The sequence below is a fragment of the Lycium barbarum genome, chromosome 1 (assembly GCF_019175385.1).
Source record: "Lycium barbarum isolate Lr01 chromosome 1, ASM1917538v2, whole genome shotgun sequence".
Taxonomy (NCBI): domain Eukaryota; kingdom Viridiplantae; phylum Streptophyta; class Magnoliopsida; order Solanales; family Solanaceae; genus Lycium; species Lycium barbarum.
The window spans coordinates 139790189-139810250 of NC_083337.1; the positions used below are offsets into that span (position 1 = coordinate 139790189).

Genomic DNA, 20062 nt, shown 5'->3' on the forward strand with positions numbered 1-20062 from the left:
TAGGTGATAAGTGCAGGAACCTCGACCCTCAAGCGTGTTTATAGTTTCCACGTAGCCCTCTATATCACAAGCATCAAAACTTATCAGAACTGCAGTGAGAGCTTCTCCCATACTTTCTTCTTCCATTTTATGTTCAACAGCATCATCAATCCCATCAAATGAATCAATAACCGAGATACTCTCGTACGCGCTTGACAACTTCATCCCCTTGCTTGCTTGGAAAGTCACTTCTTCATCATTCACTCGGAACTTAATTTCATTCTTCTCAGAGTCCATAAGCGCTCTTCCCGTAACGAGGAACGGTCTTCCCCAGATGATGGGAATATCTCTATCCACCGCGCAATCCAAAATTATGAAATCAGCAAGCAGCATGAACTTATCCACTTGCCCCAACACATCATCTATAACCCCAACTGACTTCTTGATAGATCTGTCTGCCATCTATAATCACATAGAAGTCGGTCTAGGAGTCCCCAATCCAGATTGTTTGAAAATAGCAAGGGGCATCAAGTTAATACTTGCCCCATTATCACACAAAGCACGGGCGAATGTATGAAGCCCAATATTGCACGGAATAGTGAATGCCCCTAGGTCTCCCTTCTTCTGAACTGTGGTGGAAGCATTAATTGAACTCATACGATGAGTTAAATTCATTGTTTCATGTTAAACAGACCTTTTCTTTGTAAGCAGGTCTTTCACAAACTTAGCAAATTTGGGCATCTCTTTGACAACATCTACGAATGGAAAATTCACTGTTAACTGCTTCAACTGATCATAGAACTTCTGACACTTAGTATAACACCTCGTACCTTGGCGTTAAGATATGTCATAGTAAATCCATATGAGTTGGAACAAATTAAGGTTGACGTGAGGTTATAGATGTAAGACCCATAAGATTGACGAATTTCGAAACCATTATACATAGCCTTGATATTGTCTTTTCTTTTAAGTGAAAAATTGTTGAAAAGAAAAAAAGATTTGATAAATATGATTTTATATAGTTATAATTGTCACTACTTTTTGGATATGCTTTAAATTATATACATGATATGAGAGAGTTTATAAATGAGATTTTTTCTTTTTATAAAGATAGAGATTATTTTCTCATATGAAAAGAAAGTTATCTTTTTACCGTTTTTAGAATTAATAGTACAAGAATTTGGACTCATGGTATTATATTTTCTAAATGTTATCATTTTATGTAGTGTCGTTGTATATTTCAAATTATAGTATATTTATGATTTGTTAATATTTTAGTGGAGATATCTATGTACAGAAATTATTAAGTATTAAAGTACTAAATATTGTATATGATCTAACATATATGTTTGGTATGGTTCTAACTTATGCTAATAGCTTCCACCGTCAAAAGATTCCCACTATCATTACATTCCTATTTTTAATTGTGGTTTCTTAAATGCTAAGTCGGTAAAAAGTAATTAGAAAAAAAAAAACAATGGGACATCCGAACCGCCTAAGAGACAAAGGATAAGTATAAGACTTAATAGATGATGTAGTGAAAAAAAAAACGTTTCATAAATACCTATTGCAGGCATTCTTTCACCATCTTACAGGATCAATTTTACCAGATCAGTATATTCATATCCTCATACATAACGTGCTGGGCAATAATTTTTGAATATTGCTCAATCTCTTAGCTCCCAACGCAAGTAACTACGGTAGTTGGTGAACAGAAAGTTCGGCATCGAGCCTTTACCTCCGAAAAGAGATTAGCATTTTTGGGGTCGTAGGGGACTCACGTGACTTCGACAACTTAGAAATATCTGAGACTGAGTTGTATTGTGGGTTTCTTTGAAAGTATTAAGGAGACAAGTAGATCAAGGTATGTAAAGCTGTCCCTTCCTTCTTTTGGCATGTCCTAGATGTAAGTAAGCTATGATATGAGTTTTGGGGTAATTCTACTCACTAGTTCCGAGCATGATTTATGATTCTTATTCGTTTTTTATGTTAGAACTCTCAGGATAGTCGAGCTATTGCCCTCGAGTCTCTTATATGATTGACTAGTATATGATGTATAAAAGTTCCTATTCTTAAAGAATTCCATAATGAGTAGTGTCTTTGACATTCATAAGCTATCTCGTATTAATTTGATACATGTCTATGATCCCTGAGACGTTCCTTGATATAGTTCGTAATGACATTTAGAAAGAACTTAATATGGCTATTATCCTAATACTTGAGAGCTGGTTAGTCTACTTATCTATTGAGTCTCAAAAGACGATTTTCATGTATATGGTTACTTACTACTCTGCTCGTGCTTACCGTTACATCCTTCACTGAGTCCCGGGCCAGGACATGTTTTTGTGTACAGATCCACTGCATTATTCACCGAGTCCCTTACTAGAGGGCCGGGACACGTATATATATATATATATATATGATATGATGACATGATGATATGATGATATGGGGATGACGGCCAGGATGGCACATGATGATCTTATTCACCGAGTCCCTCACTAGAGGGCCGGGACACGTTATATATATACATGATGATGATATGATTTTATTTATCGAGTCCCTCACTAGAGGGCCGGGACACGTTATATATATACATGATGATGATATGATTTAATTTACCGAGTCCCTCACTAGAGGGCCGGGACACGTTATACATATACATATGAATAGGATGATTCTCTAATGGTGACATTAAGTTTCATAACGAGTTAAGTCTGATATTGACACTATGATTTATGATTCAAAGGTAAGCCTTGTGGTTTTCTGGTTATTGTACTGCCATATGAACAAGATGATTTTCTAATGGTGACATTAAGTTTCATAACGAGTTAAGTTTGATATTGACACCATGATTTATGATTCAAAGGTAAGCCTTGTGGTTTTCTGGTTATTGTACTGGTTTTCTGTACTCCTCACTTCAGTATGATCCTGTTTATTGTATTTATGCTTTACATGCTCAGTACATATTCCGTACTGACCCCCTTTCTTCGGGGGGCTGCGTTCATGCCCGCAGGTACAAATGCTCACGTTGGTAACCCGCTCGCTTAGGAGTCCTATCCAGCTATCTTGGAGTGCTCCCTTGTCCTGGATCCTAGCTTTTTGGTACAGATTCTCCTGTTGTATATATGTGTCTATTCAGAGGTACGGCGAGGCCCTGTCCCGTCATATAATACTGTAGTTACTCTTAGAGGTCTGTAGACATATGTGTAGGTTGTGTATGGGTTCTGTTCAGCTGTGTCTATACGATGCTGTGGTATGATGTTCGTCTCTAGTAGCAGCCTTGTCGGCTTGCATACGATATTGATATGTGATGGCAGCCTTGTCAGCTTGCGTATTATTTCATGACATGATTAGTTGTGACTCCTCAGGAGACCGTTGATCTGGAAGTATATATACACGATGATGTTACGAACTTTGGAATTCCTTTATAAGTTTCCGTATTGTCGTAGTTTCAGTTTGATGTTATATCTAACAGGTATGTATACGAGTGTCCAGGTCGTGCACCAGTCGCGGCCTACGGGATTAGGTCGTGACAAAAGTGGTATCAGTGCAGTTCTTCCTCGGAGTGTCTACAGACCGTGTCTAGTAGAGTCTTGTTTATCGGTGTGTTGTGCACCACATCTATAAACAGGAAGCTACAGGACATTTAGAATGTTACCTTTCTTTCATATCTAAGATCGTGCGATAGAGACCAGCCATAGGAAATGAAATTCCTTATACTAACCTTTGATTTCAGCTGAAGAACGACATCGACAGAAGAAAGCAACCGATGATATTGGCAGCTACAAAGTACACAGGTAAGTAATGGTGCGAAAGAGGCATGTTGGATAAGGTAAGAATATTGAAATTTGATTAAAATGTAAAGTTGGAGGATGAAAGAGAAGGTGGATAGGAAAGTATAACAACACAGATCGTTAAAGGATCAGGTACGTCTCGAGGTGCGATATGTGAGGTAAGTTCCGACACCTTTATTCCTTTTACTTGAAACTAGGAGCCCTGTGTGGCTATGATACGATATAATATATACGTATATATGTTGGCCCTGTGAGGCATTATTGGTATTTCCTGCGTGCAGGTTTTGGATTGTAAGAAATATAGAGAAAACTCTGCCGAAATTTTCCTAGAATTTAAAAGAGATAAGATATAGCTTGTAATATGTCCTAGCGGGAAAAGATGTTGTGTAAAAGGTAATGAAAGGACGGGATTAAGTTAGGAGTATCGTTGACAACTACAAGAGATGAGTTAAATGTTGTTGAATTGATAGTAACGGTAATTATAAAATCAACATTGATATGGTAAAGAGAAATGCTAAAGTAAATTAGGGAGACTGATAGTACTAAAACATGACATAAAAGAGAAAGGGTAATTCTAATAGAGTGATATTGAAGTACTGATTAGATGGATAAGCACAAGTAAAATATGACAAGTTTATTAGGAAAATAAAGTAACAGTATGACTGAGACAGGGGTACGAAATACGAAGGTTATAACGAATGAGATCAAGAAGTGGCACTCTATAGAGTTGATTATGATCAGGGTATAATGAGAACGTAGCAAGAACTTTAATACAAAGTAAGTGAAGTGTAGCAAGGAAATGACTAAAGATAAGACATGTTCTACATGAATAAAAAGTGAATGCAAGTGTGAAACCAATAAGCGAGCCATGGGGCAGTAGATAAGAAAGCTTATAAGATCTTGTTGGGGGAAGATCTAGCATAGAGGTTTTGCAATGACGGAAATGATAGCAAGCAAAAGGAAAAAGGAAGTCGACTTGAAAGAGAAATCAGAGAAAAGTGATATGGCACAGTAGTAACAATTGTGATTTGTATAATCGAGATCACGAGTGATATTTTTAGCTGGATGTAAAAGACCAAGACTACGGAAGGATGAATAACGAAATAAAACGATTGTTAGGCAAGGGATCCGCATAATAAGAATGAGAGGGGAAGATCAGAATGAACAAAATAACTTTTGGAAGCGAAGAATGGACTGTATAGAAGTAATTTCTCCTAAAGGATAAGGCGCTATTGAGTTAATAATAGGGTTCCTCGTGCGAGGAATGAAGGATTGATTATAACGGGAGGTAATAAGATAAATTGAGAAGGAATGAATAAAAAGGAATAAGTATGGGTATAGGAAGAAAAGGAAATATGCGAAGTACACGCACTTAAGAAGTAGTCGTATAAAAAAAAGATGCATCTCCTATGAATATCCTATACCAAGATAGAACAAGTAAAGTATATAAAGGAATAAGCTGGAAAGAAAAATGTTTACCGTACGGCGATAAAGCAATAAAGCAAGGCTATCACCAACGACAAATACGACATGATTATGATTTGGTTTTGAAATCAATGTTGAGTGCAACACAAGAGTAGAAAAGTATGAGGCATAAGAGGTATTAGTTGTGCATGAGACTTAGATCCTTCAAAATAAAGATGGCAGGTTTAAGAGAAAATGCAGTTACGGTCACTATAAGTCGACTATGGGAAAGAGAGGAATAAGTTGAGATGGGAAGAAAAGGGAAGCATGACGCTATAAGTGAATTCTGAGTATTGAAGAATGGAATAAGCGACATTACATGGATAATACGGATAGCTAGACATACTACTATTTCAGGCATCCCTATGGAACAGAAGTTGTTAATTTGAGCGGATGTAGACATTGACTCATAACTAATGGTTGAGCTAAGTAAAATACAACCTTGTTTGGGTTGCTATGTTGGTTGTATTACTTGGTTGCAAAACTACAAGATGAGCACGTTAAGACTTCACATATGAATATGATATAGTATAATAAGGGAATTGACGAAAGAGATATATGAGTTCGAGATTAGAAGTGAGGTAACAGAGATAAGTAAGACCCTTAAAGGGGGGAAGCGAGTAAGGAAAATACAAGTGTAGGGATTGAAACGATGAATCCTAAGATGTGACAGATATAGACTCTAAAACAAAAAGTGAGAGTTATGTAGAAATGAGTCTAATAGCTAGTAAATAAATGAAAAAGAATCGAGCGGGTATCTGAGACTGTACTAAAAATCATTCGTGAAGACCTTGGACAACATGACATTGAGAGCAAATAAGTCAAGGAATACTATGAAGGATAGCGATGCTATACTGGAATAGTGGTGAAGGAATTGACAATAGAGTCGTTTGTTAATGATATTGCAATTTATAAGTGACAAATAGGAAGGGACATAAAGGTTTCTATAGAGAATATAAGATGTGATAATCAAGGGATAGATAAAGGAAAGAAAAAAAAATAGGACAACATCTATCCTACGGTGAAAGAGTTTTAAACATTAGACAACAAAGGGAAATTGATCTTCAGCATTATGAGGTGATATGTCAAGTAGAGACGTAAGGATGAAATGGTAAAAGGTATGGACCGAAGGACGAAAGAGGGACGAAAAATTCAAGATAATGCTTCGTAAAGAAAGGCAAACTGTGAAATAGATTTGAAAAATGGGCATGTGACAGAAAAGGGGTATTTACCTCAATGTGTTTATAAGGGTGCTATAGGGAAAACTACCTATATCAGTGTCACTCGAGATGTGATACGAGTACTTACCTCAAAAGAGTGCTCTCGAGAGATTCATTACGGGACATGATTAACATGGGATTTAGAATCCCTTAAGATGATGCATCATGTGTGGTAACCTTTGTTTAGATATAAGTTAAGCGAGAAGAGACATGTCCGAACAGGATTCCAAAGATAAGAAGAAGTTTCTTGATTATTAAGTAATCACGAGAGGGTAAGAGATGACATGTTATCATTATGTCACAAAGAATTCACATGGTTGATTTAATAATGCGGGTATAAAGTTAATGACTATACAAATAAGGTTATGGGAAGAAGTAACGATGAGGACAAAGGCTGTCTAGACTAATTGAGCAAGAGAAAATATCGATGGGTTCAAATATCAAGGAGGATCATATCCGGAGAGTAACTCATTTATATCTCTTGGAAGCATATTCCTAAGGTGTCAAGGGAGTATTGCAACCGAGAGTCATTACTAAGAAGGAAAATCGTGTTCAACTACTCAAAGGGAATATTATATATAATGCATGTCAGAGGATTAAAATGATGACTCCAACAAGAAGGTACGTTGCGGACTATGCAACCTAAATAAAGAGTGGGAGTAGACTTGTAAGAACTAGAAGAACGAACAAGAGGAACCAATATGTGATGGCAAACATACCTAAGGGGAAGACATCTCCTATTCTACGGTATTACTGGAAAAATGACTCCAAAAAAAAACTCGACTTAAGCTTCAAGTGTAAATGGATATAGTAAGTTGCAGTCAATTACGGAAGTAGCTAAATTATGATCACTTTCTTTTAAAATTCAATATTAATTGATGTCAAGTGAAGAATGGTATTAAGTTAAGCAAAGAGAGGCACAACATGATAGACGAATTCTAGTTAGAATTGATTCGTTATAAGATCACCATAACCAGTATACTTATACAGGACTAGTTTAACATTCGAGGACGAATGTTCCTAAGGGGGGAAGGATATAACACCTCGTACCTTGGCGTTAAGATATGTCATAGTAAATCCATATGAGTTGGAACAAATTAAGGTTGACGTGAGGTTATAGATGTAAGACCCATAAGATTGACGAATTTCGAAACCATTATACATAGCCTTGATATTGTCTTTTCTTTTAAGTGAAAAATTGTTGAAAAGAAAAAAAGATTTGAAAAATATGATTTTATATAGTTATAATTGTCACTACTTTTTGGATATGCTTTAAATTATATACATGATATGAGAGAGTTTATAAATGAGATTTTTTCTTTTTATAAAGATAGAGATTATTTTCTCATATGAAAAGAAAGTTATCTTTTTACCGTTTTTAGAATTAATAGTACAAGAATTTGGACTCATGGTATTATATTTTCTAAATGTTATCATTTTATGTAGTGTCCATGTATATTTCAAATTATAGTATATTTATGATTTGTTAATATTTTAGTGGAGATATCTATGTACAGAAATTATTAAGTATTAAAGTACTAAATATTGTATATGATCTAACATATATGTTTGGTATGGTTCTAACTTATGCTAATAGCTTCCACCGTCAAAAGATTCCCACTATCATTACATTCCTATTTTTAATTGTGGTTTCTTAAATGCTAAGTCGGTAAAAAGTAATTAGAAAAAAAAACAATGGGACATCCGAACCGCCTAAGAGACAAAGGATAAGTATAAGACTTAATAGATGATGTAGTGAAAAAAAAACGTTTCATAAATACCTATTGCAGGCATTCTTTCACCATCTTACAGGATCAATTTTACCAGATCAATATATTCATATCCTCATACATAACGTGCTGGGCAATAATTTTCGAATATTGCTCAATCTCTTAGCTCCCAACGCAAGTAACTACGGTAGTTGGTGAACAGAAAGTTCGGCATCGAGCCTTTACCTCCGAAAAGAGATTAGCATTCTTGGGGTCGTAGGGGACTCGCGTGACTTCGGCAACTTAGAAACATCTGAGACTGAGTTGTATTGTGGGTTGCTTTGAAAGTATTAAGGAGACAAGTAGATCAAGGTATGTAAAGCTGTCCCTTCCTTCTTTTGGCGTGTCCTAGATGTAAGTAAGCTATGATATGAGCTTTGGGGTAATTCTACTCACTAGTTCCGAACATGATTTATGATTCTTATTCGTTTTTGATGTTAGAACTCTCAGGATAGTCGAGCTATTGCCCTCGAGTCTCTTATATGATTGACTAGTATATGATGTATAAAAGTTCTTATTCTTAAAGAATTCCATAATGAGTAGTGTCCTTGACTTTCATAAGCTATCTCGTATTAATTTGATACATGTCTATGATCCCTGAGACGTTCCTTGATATAGTTCGTAATGACATTTAGAAAGAACTTAATATGGCTATTATCCTGATACTTGAGAGCTGATTATTCTACTTATCTATTGAGTCTCAAAAGACGATTTGTATGTATATGGTTACTCACTACTCTGCTCGTGCTTACCGTTACATCCTTCACTGAGTCCCGGGCCAGGACATGTTTTCGTGCACAGATCCACTGCATTATTCACCGAGTCTCTCACTAGAGGGCCGGGACACGTTATATATATATATATATATATATATATATATATATATATATATATATATATATATATATATATATATGATATGATAACATGATGATATGGGGATGACGGCCAGGATGGCACATGATGATCTTATTCACCGAGTCCCTCACTAGAGGGCCGGGACACGTTATATATATACATGATGATGATATGATTTTATTTACCGAGTCCCTCACTAGAGGGCCGGGACACGTTATACATATGCATATGAACAAGATGATTCTCTAATGGTGACCTTAAGTTTCATAACGAGTTAAGTCTGATATTGACACTATGATTTATGATTCAAAGGTAAGCCTTGTGGTTTTCTGGTTATTGTACTGGTTTTCTGTACTCCTCACTTCAGTATGATCCTGTTTATTGTATTTATGCTTTACATGCTCAGTACGTATTCCGTACTGACCCCCTTTCTTCGGGGGGCTGCGTTCATGCCCGCAGGTACAGATGCTCACGTTGGTAACCCGCCCGCTTAGGAGTCCTATCCAGCTATCTTGGAGTGCTCCCTTGTCCTGGAGCCTAGATTTTTGGTACAGATTCTCCTGTTGTATATATGTGTCTATTCAGAGGTACGGATGGGCCCTGTCCCGTCATATAATACTGTAGTTACTCTTAGAGGTCTGTAGACATATGTGTGGGTTGTGTATGGTTTCTGTTCAGCTGTGTCTATACGATGTGCTGTGGTATGATGTTCGTCTCTAGTAGCAGCCTTGTCGGCTTGCATACGATATTGATATGTGATGGCAGCCTTGTCGGCTTGCGTATTATTTCATGACATGATTAGTTGTGACTCCTCAGGAGACCGTTGATCTGGAAGTATATATACACGATGATGTTACGAACTTTGGAATTCCTTTATAAGTTTTCGTGTTGTCGTAGTTTCAGTTTGATGTTATATCTAACAGGTATGTATACGGGTGTCCAGGTCGTGCACCAGTCGCGGCCTACGGGATTAGGTCGTGACACTTAGCATCATCATTATTCTTTGCCAACCTCTGAGGAAAGGGAGGCTTTGCTTTGTACATCTGAGTAAAAGGGCGAATAGCCCCTTTTATCGTGTGTTTCCCTGTATCAGCAGCAACTTCTGGAATATGAGCAACTTTTTCTTCACCACGGACTTCCTCATCAATAATAGGCACATCAGAATGCACTTCTTCTTCCTCAATAATCGGCTCTAGATCAACCACCTTCTTGTCAGTACCTTGAAGTATTTTACCACTCCTTGTGCTAATAGTAAAAGTACGTTTCACTCCTCCACCATTCTTCGGGTTTGGAATTATCACTAGGAAGCCCTCCTTTTCTAGCAGGATGCTGTTCTCTGGAAATATCTCGCATCTGCCATTCAAGATTCTGAATAGCTGCTGAATGAGAGACCACCGTCTCTGAAAGCCCAGATAATGTCTTTTCAGTGTTGGTCTGACTTGCTAACACTTTCTCAATCATTGACTCCAACCTCGAACTACCTTGATCATTAGATTGCCCTTTTGGTGGAATGTAAGGGTTGGAACTTCTGTTCCCAAAATTACCGTTAATGTTGTTGTATCTCCCTTGGTTCGGTCCACCATAGTTGTTATTATAGTTCCCTTGGTTGTTGTTGTAGTTTCCTTGATTATATGACCCCTGCCCTTGTTGGGGTCTCCAGTATCTCTAAATCGGCCCAGGAATGTCTCCCTTCGCTATGTAATCTGCATGCTGAACATTCTCAACTTGTGGAGGGGAGCCCTCTTGATACGGACCCTCTGGGACTTGGTACTTTCCAGGCGGCATGCCTGAGATATCTTCACATACGTTCACTTTCTTCTCTTCTCTCTCATCAAGCCTCTTTGTCAGTAAAGAGAGACTAGTGGCCAATTGTGCCAATGTCTGCTGCGTTTTCTGGCTATCTTTCCCAATGTTTTGAATCAACGGTGTTCCAAGTGATAGCCTATCAAAATTACTTGAATGCCATGCTTGGCTGTGGGTAGTCAATCGGTTAAGTATATCAGTAATAGTAACATAGGATTTATTCATGAAACACCTGCTAGCAACATTATTGGCTATTGCTTGGGTCATAGGATCCAAACCTCTGTAACACTTCTCCTTCAAAATCTGTTCTGGAAAACCATGGTTTGGACTCCTATCCAAATATTCCTTGTACCTCTCCCAAGCTTCAAAATGTTGTTCCCTATTATGTTGTTTGAATTCGTAAATCTGATCACGAATTTCAGCCCTTTTACTCGGGGGATACCACTTCCTGAGAAAAACTCTGACCATCTCTTCCCATGTAGCAATAGAGTTTTGGGGTAGCTTTGTGAACCATTTTTTTGCTTCTCCGGCTAACGAATATTTGAAGAGTTTTAGCCGGACTGCTTCTTGAGTCACACCCCGTTGGATGTGCTGAGAGCACACATCCAGAAAGTTTGTTATATGTTGGTGAGGGTCATCATCGACTGCATTTCGAAAGTATCCCTCTTGTTTGAGCATATGATAGAGGGAATTATCAAACTTGATAGTAGTAGCAGTCACCCTCGGATGAATGATTGCAGATGCAAATTCTTCATCTGCTTCCGGTTCATCAGCAAAAACATTCTCAATTGGAAATTCGTTGTTGGCCATGATCACCTGGTTTACAAGGTAGCAAACAAGGTGTGTTGGAATATGACAAAGACTTTAAGAAGAGTAAACACTTTTTAGTAATTTCAAAACCGTATTCCCGGCCGGCAACGACACCAAAATTTGATATGCTCAAATTACACCTATTAATGGTATAACGCGGACGTTGTCAAATATAGTAACCCAACGACGTTGGGGTCGAATCCCACAGAGAATATGGCGTGAAAAGTTTACTAAACGAGTATTATACTAATCTTGCGGTCTTGGTGTATTCCAGAAAAGGGTTTTATAGTTGATTTGGTTTGTGGACTAATTTAAAGTTGTAAATATATGGGTAAAAAGGAACCAAGGTTGTGTCCCCGTCAGATAAAATGTATGATCATGGGTATCGATATTGATATACTTCTAATGGACTGTTTGTATGGATGCACTTAACCTCTATGTGAATCTGAACTATTTCCCAATAAGAAAAGATTATTTCTTTCTATGCTTTTTCCAAAGATAAGAGAGTATGCATGAAGAACGGTTAATTATGCCAAGTAAATTCCTCTTATGCCTAAGTGAATTTATTAAACAAGGTTTAAAGCCCTGAGTTCTTGTTATTTGTTCTTACCTAACCCTAGCTATTTTTCCAAATAAACTAAAGTTTAAGGCGTTAGCTAATGTTTTCAACCACTAACTATATGATATGAAAATGAAGAACAAATAAACCCTAACAATCCATTATGCGTATATCTTTCACAATTCCCAATCACAACACACCCATCCTTGGGTTCACAACCTTAGTAAAGGTGTTTAGCTACTCATGGCAACAAGAAAACAATAAAAGATTGAAGATTGCATAATTGAATTATTGTATTGAACTTACGAATAAAACTTGAAAGTAATGAATGTAATTGTCTGGAAGTCTTCAAAAGCAATAACAACTTAAAAGTAATTACTACAAGTCTAAAACTCCAGATATCTGAAAAATAAAACCTAAACAGGTATTTATACAAGTCAAACTCGGAATAATAAATCCCAATCCTGTTCCAGCTCGGCTTGCACTTCGACGGGTCGTCTTTGTACTTCGACGGTCATCGATATGCTCGACGACCAGATCGACGATCTGAGTACACTTTGTCACTCTGCAGGAACTCCACCGTCGAAGCACTTCAACGGTGCAAGTCGACGATCTGAGTATGCTCTGATGATTTTGTTACTTCGCAGGAACTTTTTGACGAGGCTATTTGACGGGCCGTCGAGCATGTTGACGGTCCATCCTTATGCTTATCAGAACAGATTGTCTATTTTCCTCATTTTTTTTGCTTTCCGAGCATTCTAACTTCAAAATACCTGCACAACACATAAAACACATCAAACTACCACAAACTTGCTCGAAAACAAGTAAAACTTAGAGTTAAAGAGCATTAGATGTGCCAAAATCCCGGCACATCAATGTCCATTTAGAGCAATATCCATGTAGAAGTATATTTTTTCCTTTTTCCCGGTACAATTGATAACCATACATTCCCGTAACATTTTTCTTTTTAAATGAGGAAAGTGAAAATTTCCGAATTGGAAAAAAATAGAACCCTACACGCTTATTTTAACTAACTATATAAGTATACTCCTTTGATAATAGCTCAACACGGTGCCATTTGCAAAAAAAAAAATAGAAAAGATGTTCATCAAATTGCTACAATTGAAGTAGAAATTGGACTTACTCATGAAAGCAATAAGGCTAATCAATTGGATTCTTCTTCTTCTCTTTGTTGTCATCTCTGCTGCCTTTGTTTTGTTCATGTGTGGTATGCTTTAATTTCAATTGTGTTTTTTTGCTTTCGTTTATGATCGATCGTCTTCTCTGTTTCTGGCTGGTAGTTACTTTCTTTTGTTTGTTAATTTGCTGTACGTGTTTCAATGGTCAATACATAGGGTTTCCTTTTTGCTAATTTTGTTTTCTTGCTTGTTGAAATGAAAATGATTCTTTTTTCTTCTTGCTGCTTTCATTATGATGATGAATTGATGATATTTTTTGTACGTGTTTCTGGTTCTTAATTATTTTTCTTTTCTTTTCTTGAGTTTTTTAATTTCCTCTATTTGTGTTTGACTAGTGTCTCAAAAGAGGGTTGTGATTTCTTGCATCAATACCTTCTTCTCTTCTTGAACTAGATTTAATCTATCCCTTTCTCTTTTGGGTGTTTTTAAGCACTTTTTCTGAAGGCTATAAACTTAAAAAAACAGGCATGTTTTTGCCTGTTAGGTTCATGTTTAGGTCATATTATATGATGTATATAGTACTTGTTTAGAGGGATTAGGATGTTGATTAGTAATTATTTGCTAGACTGTTTAGTTGACTATTAATACTTAGATATGCAGTGTTAGGTTCATATTTAGTATTATGTAATGTGTATACTTTTTTAGTACTTGTTTAGTAAAGATTATGATGTGGGTGATTAGCATGATGTTTGTTTTCACTTTAAGAGTCATGACTTGTGGTAGTTGCAATCTAAATGTGTGACTATGGTTGGGTCATTTACATGTTTTAAGAACACATTAGTAGTAACAACAAAGTTTTAGTTTCCTTGTGAACTTAGACATATGTTTGTAGCATGTTTACATACTCTGTATGACCAAATGAGTAGTGTTAGACAGGTTTTCTTTAAATCTCTATTTGTCTGTTTATAAACCTATGTGAATGAGTTTGAGATAGTAAAAATCTGATGGATAAGAGGAAGCGTTGTGTGTTCTGTGTGGTTTGTACTTTGTTGATCAGTTGTAGATTCAAAATGCTGAAACATTCTTGTCTTTTTGAGTTCTTTGAACTGGTTCATCCTCCTAATAGGTGTTTGGTTTGTTTGTTAGTTGTGGTATGCTAGTTGTGGTTAGTAAAAATGGATTATTTTTACAAAATAATTCATTTTTACATCAGAAAACAGTTGAGCAAAGTATCAACCAAAGCAAAGGTCAAAAACCAAGTACTAACCTTTGAATCCACATAAAACACATCTGTTTGACAGCGCAGAACAGAGAACGATAAAATTACAGGAGAACTATATGAGGTCTCAACTCCAACCCCCAAATTGTGCAAACATCTGTAAGAACAAGGAATGTCATTCTCTATCTCTGTAATTCAGCTTGTATTGAGGGGACCAAAATTGATAAATTATTTAGATGCACATTGTTGTCCTCGTGTGAATAGTCTGCAGCAGAATAATGTCATAGATCGTCTACCTCCATCAATGATCAAGAAGTGATACTAGTATAATCTATTACTCTCTGAATATTAATGTCCCCTATAACTGAATGATACCTTTTGTGATAGCTATCTTGGCTAGATTACTGATTAGAGACTTTACATGTGTCTTTCCCCTTTTTTTCTTTTCTGTTGATTGTTGGTAATTTGAATATTTACTCTGTATTGTTGTTGAAATGATTAAACAGTGAGATTGATGGGAAGTGGAAGAATAACCCCAATGCATAATAATGGACTGAATCCAACTGATCTACTTGAACTTCCCGGATATGACACCTGTCGAGAATCTTATTATTTTTTCATGCCAATTCTCACAGCCGATGCCGATAACATCACATCCCACCCAACATTGGAACAACAGAAGATTGATGCTCTCATCCCCTCGCCATCTCTCGAAAGTCCTCAGACAAATCCATAGAGTGTCAAAACTCCAGTGCGTAATAATGGTATACTAATCGATCTGAATCAAACTTTGAAGTTCAATTTGTGTCTTTAGCATCAACTGCAATAACAATTATTTATTCTTCTCAGTTCTTTCTTGTTGAAGTATATATAAATATATAATACTAGTATAAAACAGTGAAATTGTTGGGAAGTGCAACTGTTATGGTGACTGACTTTTGCCGTTGAAATTATTAAACAGTGAAATTGTTGGGAAGTGCAACTAGAAGAATGACTGCTTTCAGAAACAATCCATGGACTAAAAATGACACCGACTATTTTGATCTTTCATCATCACCAGAGACAACAACGAATGCCAAAGCTCCTATCGATCTGAATCAAACACTTGTTCACTTTGTCTCTTTATCATCAACATACATAGAAGTAGGCTATCGCACTTGTCCAGGCGATCGAATGCCGGAACCAGAGTGGAAATTCAGGAAGTGTAGATACAATCTTGTTGTTCCATTCTGCTCACCATCTGTGGAAAGTCCTTAGACTGAAGATGAAGATTCATCCAATAAGGATGAATATGCAGTTGATGAAGATGAATATGCAGCTGATGAAGATGAAGATTCAGCCGATGATGAGCTTAAGTAGGTTTAGTAGATAATATATTCTTCCTTTAGTATTTTTCTCTAATGATTTTGTTTACTATTGTATGAGTTTTTGGTTTGAGAGAAATTACATTTGTCAGCTGGTAAGGAAAATGTCCAACTTCCCAGTTAATGGCTCTAAATTGGCGGTCAACCTTATAAAATTCTTTTAGTACCGTGTGTGAAAAAAACTGGTACCAATCTATTCAACCATTTTCTCATTTATGAAAATTTTAAATTGAAAAAAAAATATACAACATAAATATGCAAACTCCAGAAATATCAGCAGGAAAACATGGAGTTAGCTTGAATAAGACTATATATATGAACTCATGAGAACTTATCTAAACATCAGAAGTTCACTTTTGATTTGCCTTTATGTAAATATTTTACAGAATTTCAGTAAAGTAAGGAATAGATACTATCTGATATACTAATTAGGAAAAGATTACTCTTTGTAAGATATTCCTATTGTTGCATGGAAAATCATTATGAAAATACATGAAAAGTTTCCTCACTACTCCAAAGTAACTTTGATTGGGCTCCTAACGACGTGTTTGGATGACGTCCATCTCATGTATCCTTGAACAGAAGTGCCATTGATGGTTGAAGTAGTTGATCGGCTAAATGTTACTTGATATGATTTCTTCTGGTTCAACTCGAGAAATTCAAGAAAGGAGGGTCAACTTTCACATCAACTCCTTGGGGTGGCACAATCTCCACGAAATAGGACGAGACAACTTCACCAACATTAGTCACAGTCCTCGTATATGTTTGAGCTTCTATTCCAAGTCCAATTGAAAAAGAAGGATAATTCAGTTCTGCTTCAGGAATTTTCGATGAGCAGTTCACTTTTCTCAAGACGAACATACTAACTGCTCTTTCTAGGTAGTTTAAACCACATAAATAAGGAACATAATCCTCGGGTTGAATGTCATAGATTAAGCCTGGATCACTTGCTCTTAGCGGATTGACATGGCCTGCACCGGTGGCGAACAAGTCATCCTCAATTGGATCAGCAATCATCATGATTGTTGATTTGATAGCAGCTGGAGACCAGTCAGGGTGTGCACTCTTTACTAATGTTGCAATTCCAGATACGTGAGGACAAGATATTGAGGTTCCAGATGAAAGGGTAAAAGTAGGCTTGGTATTTGTATTGTTAGTTGGCCATGCAGCAAGAATATTAATACCTGGACCAATAACATCTAGTTTCAAGATACCAGGACTTGCCAAGTTTGGGCCTCTGCTTGAAAAGCTAGCAACTGCGGGAGCATGATTGTCTTCAAATATGGTTCCCTTAAATAAAAATGTAGCCAGGGGCTTTGATGTTGAATCAATGTAGGATTTGATCTTTAGTCCATCTGCATAGCTGACATGTGTTGCTGGAAGAACATGTGGATCGGCTGAGATAGTGAACCCTTGTGATTCATCAGCATTCATGAATATCATTCCAGCGCCACCGGCATCCTTCACAAAACGTCCCTTATCAATTCGACTAGTATCACCAACAGATTCACATAACACAATTTTTCCTTTGACATTAATATTCTTCAGTGACTCCGCGCTGCAAAATACATTACTAACATTTGTTGCAGGAAAAATCAAGCGTAACAATCTCTCAGAGAAGTCTTTGGGCTGGAATTTTGATTTGCCATCAATTTCTTTTCCATCTCCAAGGCGTATTGTCGCTCTTAGTTTTCTGTCAGTGGTGGTTGCACCAACGGTGAGAAGCTGTGGAGCTCTATTTTCCACAGAGCCTGGTAATGGACCTTCATTGCCAGCTGCGCAGCTCACGAGAATCCCCTTTTGCATAGCGGCAAATCCACCTAGTGCAACAACGTCTGACCAAATTTTTTTATAATTATTACCTAAGGAAATAGATATTACATCGACCCCATCTTCAATTGCAGCATCAATCGTAGTCAATATATCGCTATTAGAACAACCAATCTTGGAGCCGACTTTATACATGGCAACGTGTGCAAGCGGTGCCATACCAGATGCTGTGCCATTAGCCATGCCTAAAACTTTGGCCCCATTCATGAAATTTCCAGTATCCGTGCTTGAAGTAAGCGTACCATGACTATTTTCATATAGTGGCATTCTATTACCAAGTTCATGAAAATATCTTGCTCCAATGAGTTTGTTATTACAGGCTGGAAAGTTGAATTCACACTTGCCCTTCCACCTAGCGGGTGGAGGGGGCACTACTTCTTCGTGGAAGGATGGATGATTGGGCGTAATTCCGTTGTCTAAAACTCCAATTATCATACCTTTCCCACAATATGATTTTTCCCACAAGCCTGAGCTTTGCTCTAGCCCCAAGAAATATATACTATGAGTGGTTTGTGCATGAAAAATTTGTTGTGGCTGATATGATCCCTTCCTTGTCTTGCCAAGTTGCCACTTCTTCTGGAGTTAGCCTAGCGGCAAAGCCATTCAGGACATTGAGATGGGAGTAAACGATACGTGAGGAGGGAGATTCATCGAGCAAAAACGAACGGTGCCAATTATGCAAATCTTCAATTTGAGCTTCATCAGGTGACTCTAGATGTACAACGTAAATCTCTTTGTTGTTTTCATGGCTTGCAAATATGACTAAGGATTGAACAAAAAGTATGAAAACGACACTTAGATAAACTTGTGCTGGAGTCATGTTTATGTGAGTATGCTAATAATGCTCAGTGTTATGAAGTATGAAGCGAGAAGGAAAATAATATAGTCACAAACTCAATGATTTTTCATTACAAGAAAATAAGTAGAAGAACATAAATTTATAATAGTGCAAAACCTATTTTAACTAGAAATTGGAAAGTTTATTCCTATATGAATACCATTACAAATCCTAACTAGACTTGAATTAAATAGACTAGCAAATATCAATTTCTAAACAGTTTTGGTTTCTTACTATTTTGAATTAAATTTTAAAATTGTATGTATGTATGTATTGGCATTTGACGTTAAACCACCAATATAGTTAAATGGTTGGCACTAAGAAAGAAATGTATTATAAAAGTTATTCTAAAACATTTTAAATAAAGAAAAGTAAAACCATTAAGTTAATGCACATACCAGGTCATATCGTCTTCTTGAGTTAGCTTTTGAACCATTAGTGTGTGGCATTTTTTGCTTCTTCTGAATTTTCTAATTTCTTCTACAAAACTCTTATCAACAGAAACAGTTAAGACTTAAATTTTTCATCTTTATCTAATTATGATGAAAAAAACTTATTAGCATAATTTTGAATATGAGGGTGATGACTGATTTTAAGTTCTTTTGGTTGGCGACTAATTTTGAGTCAAATTATTTTGGGTAAGCTGGTGTGCTTATCGTTTCCATTTGACTAATATGTCTTTTCAAATAGTTTGATATTATAGGTAGGATTTTGAATGCAAATAGTATAACTTGAATTTTATGTCATTTGTTTGAGGAGTCAGTCCTTTATGAATTTTTAATGTTAAGATGATTTTCTTTTTTAAAAATAAAATGTTAACAGGAATATTAGTCATGTGATTACAAACACTATCTTAGATGATGTTGTCAAAAATTTCATTTACTAATATAAAGATATAAGTAGTATATTTCAAAGTCCGGAAATATTAGGCAAAATTCTACCATACATTTAAGAAGTGAAATGAAAAATTGAATGCATAAGAAAAGAGATATATTGAATTCTTGATGTCACCTGCAGAGAACAATGAAACATTTGGCATGTATTTGAAACACTCTACTTTATGTTTGGCATGTATGGTCCTCAACTTGTAGAATCTTATTTGCGATGAAATTTCCTGTTGTTATTTTTTTTTTTTAAAAAAGGTCAATAATATATGACTACAACAAAATAGTAAAAAATCACTATTTTTTGTAACTTTTTTTTAGAATATTTCTATGGTTAAAAGATTACTGCCGGAAAAGTAAAAGTTAACTGTAACTGTAAAGTGAAAAACTCGAAAATAAGTCTATCATTTGGGCCAACCCGGCCCCCTAAACTCTACCGGAGAATTAAAAATTAAGTATAATTTGAGAATTTATAGTAAAAACTTCGAGAGAATATTCACTGCATTCCTAACTTAGAGATTCTCAATTG

General features: G+C 36.3%; 1 long non-coding RNA gene and 1 pseudogene across 1 annotated transcript; one reads left to right on the plus strand and one right to left on the minus strand.

The window, feature by feature from the left end:
- The first annotated feature begins 13305 nt into the window (after positions 1-13305).
- On the plus strand, positions 13306-16182 carry LOC132639879 (uncharacterized). The gene is made up of 3 exons (XR_009582127.1): positions 13306-13487; positions 15124-15381; positions 15579-16182. It is a non-coding gene; the product is annotated as an uncharacterized LOC132639879 (long non-coding RNA).
- Positions 16183-16489: 307 nt separating this feature from the next.
- Positions 16490-18631, minus strand: LOC132615048 (subtilisin-like protease 4; annotated as a pseudogene).
- Positions 18632-20062: the final 1431 nt, after the last annotated feature.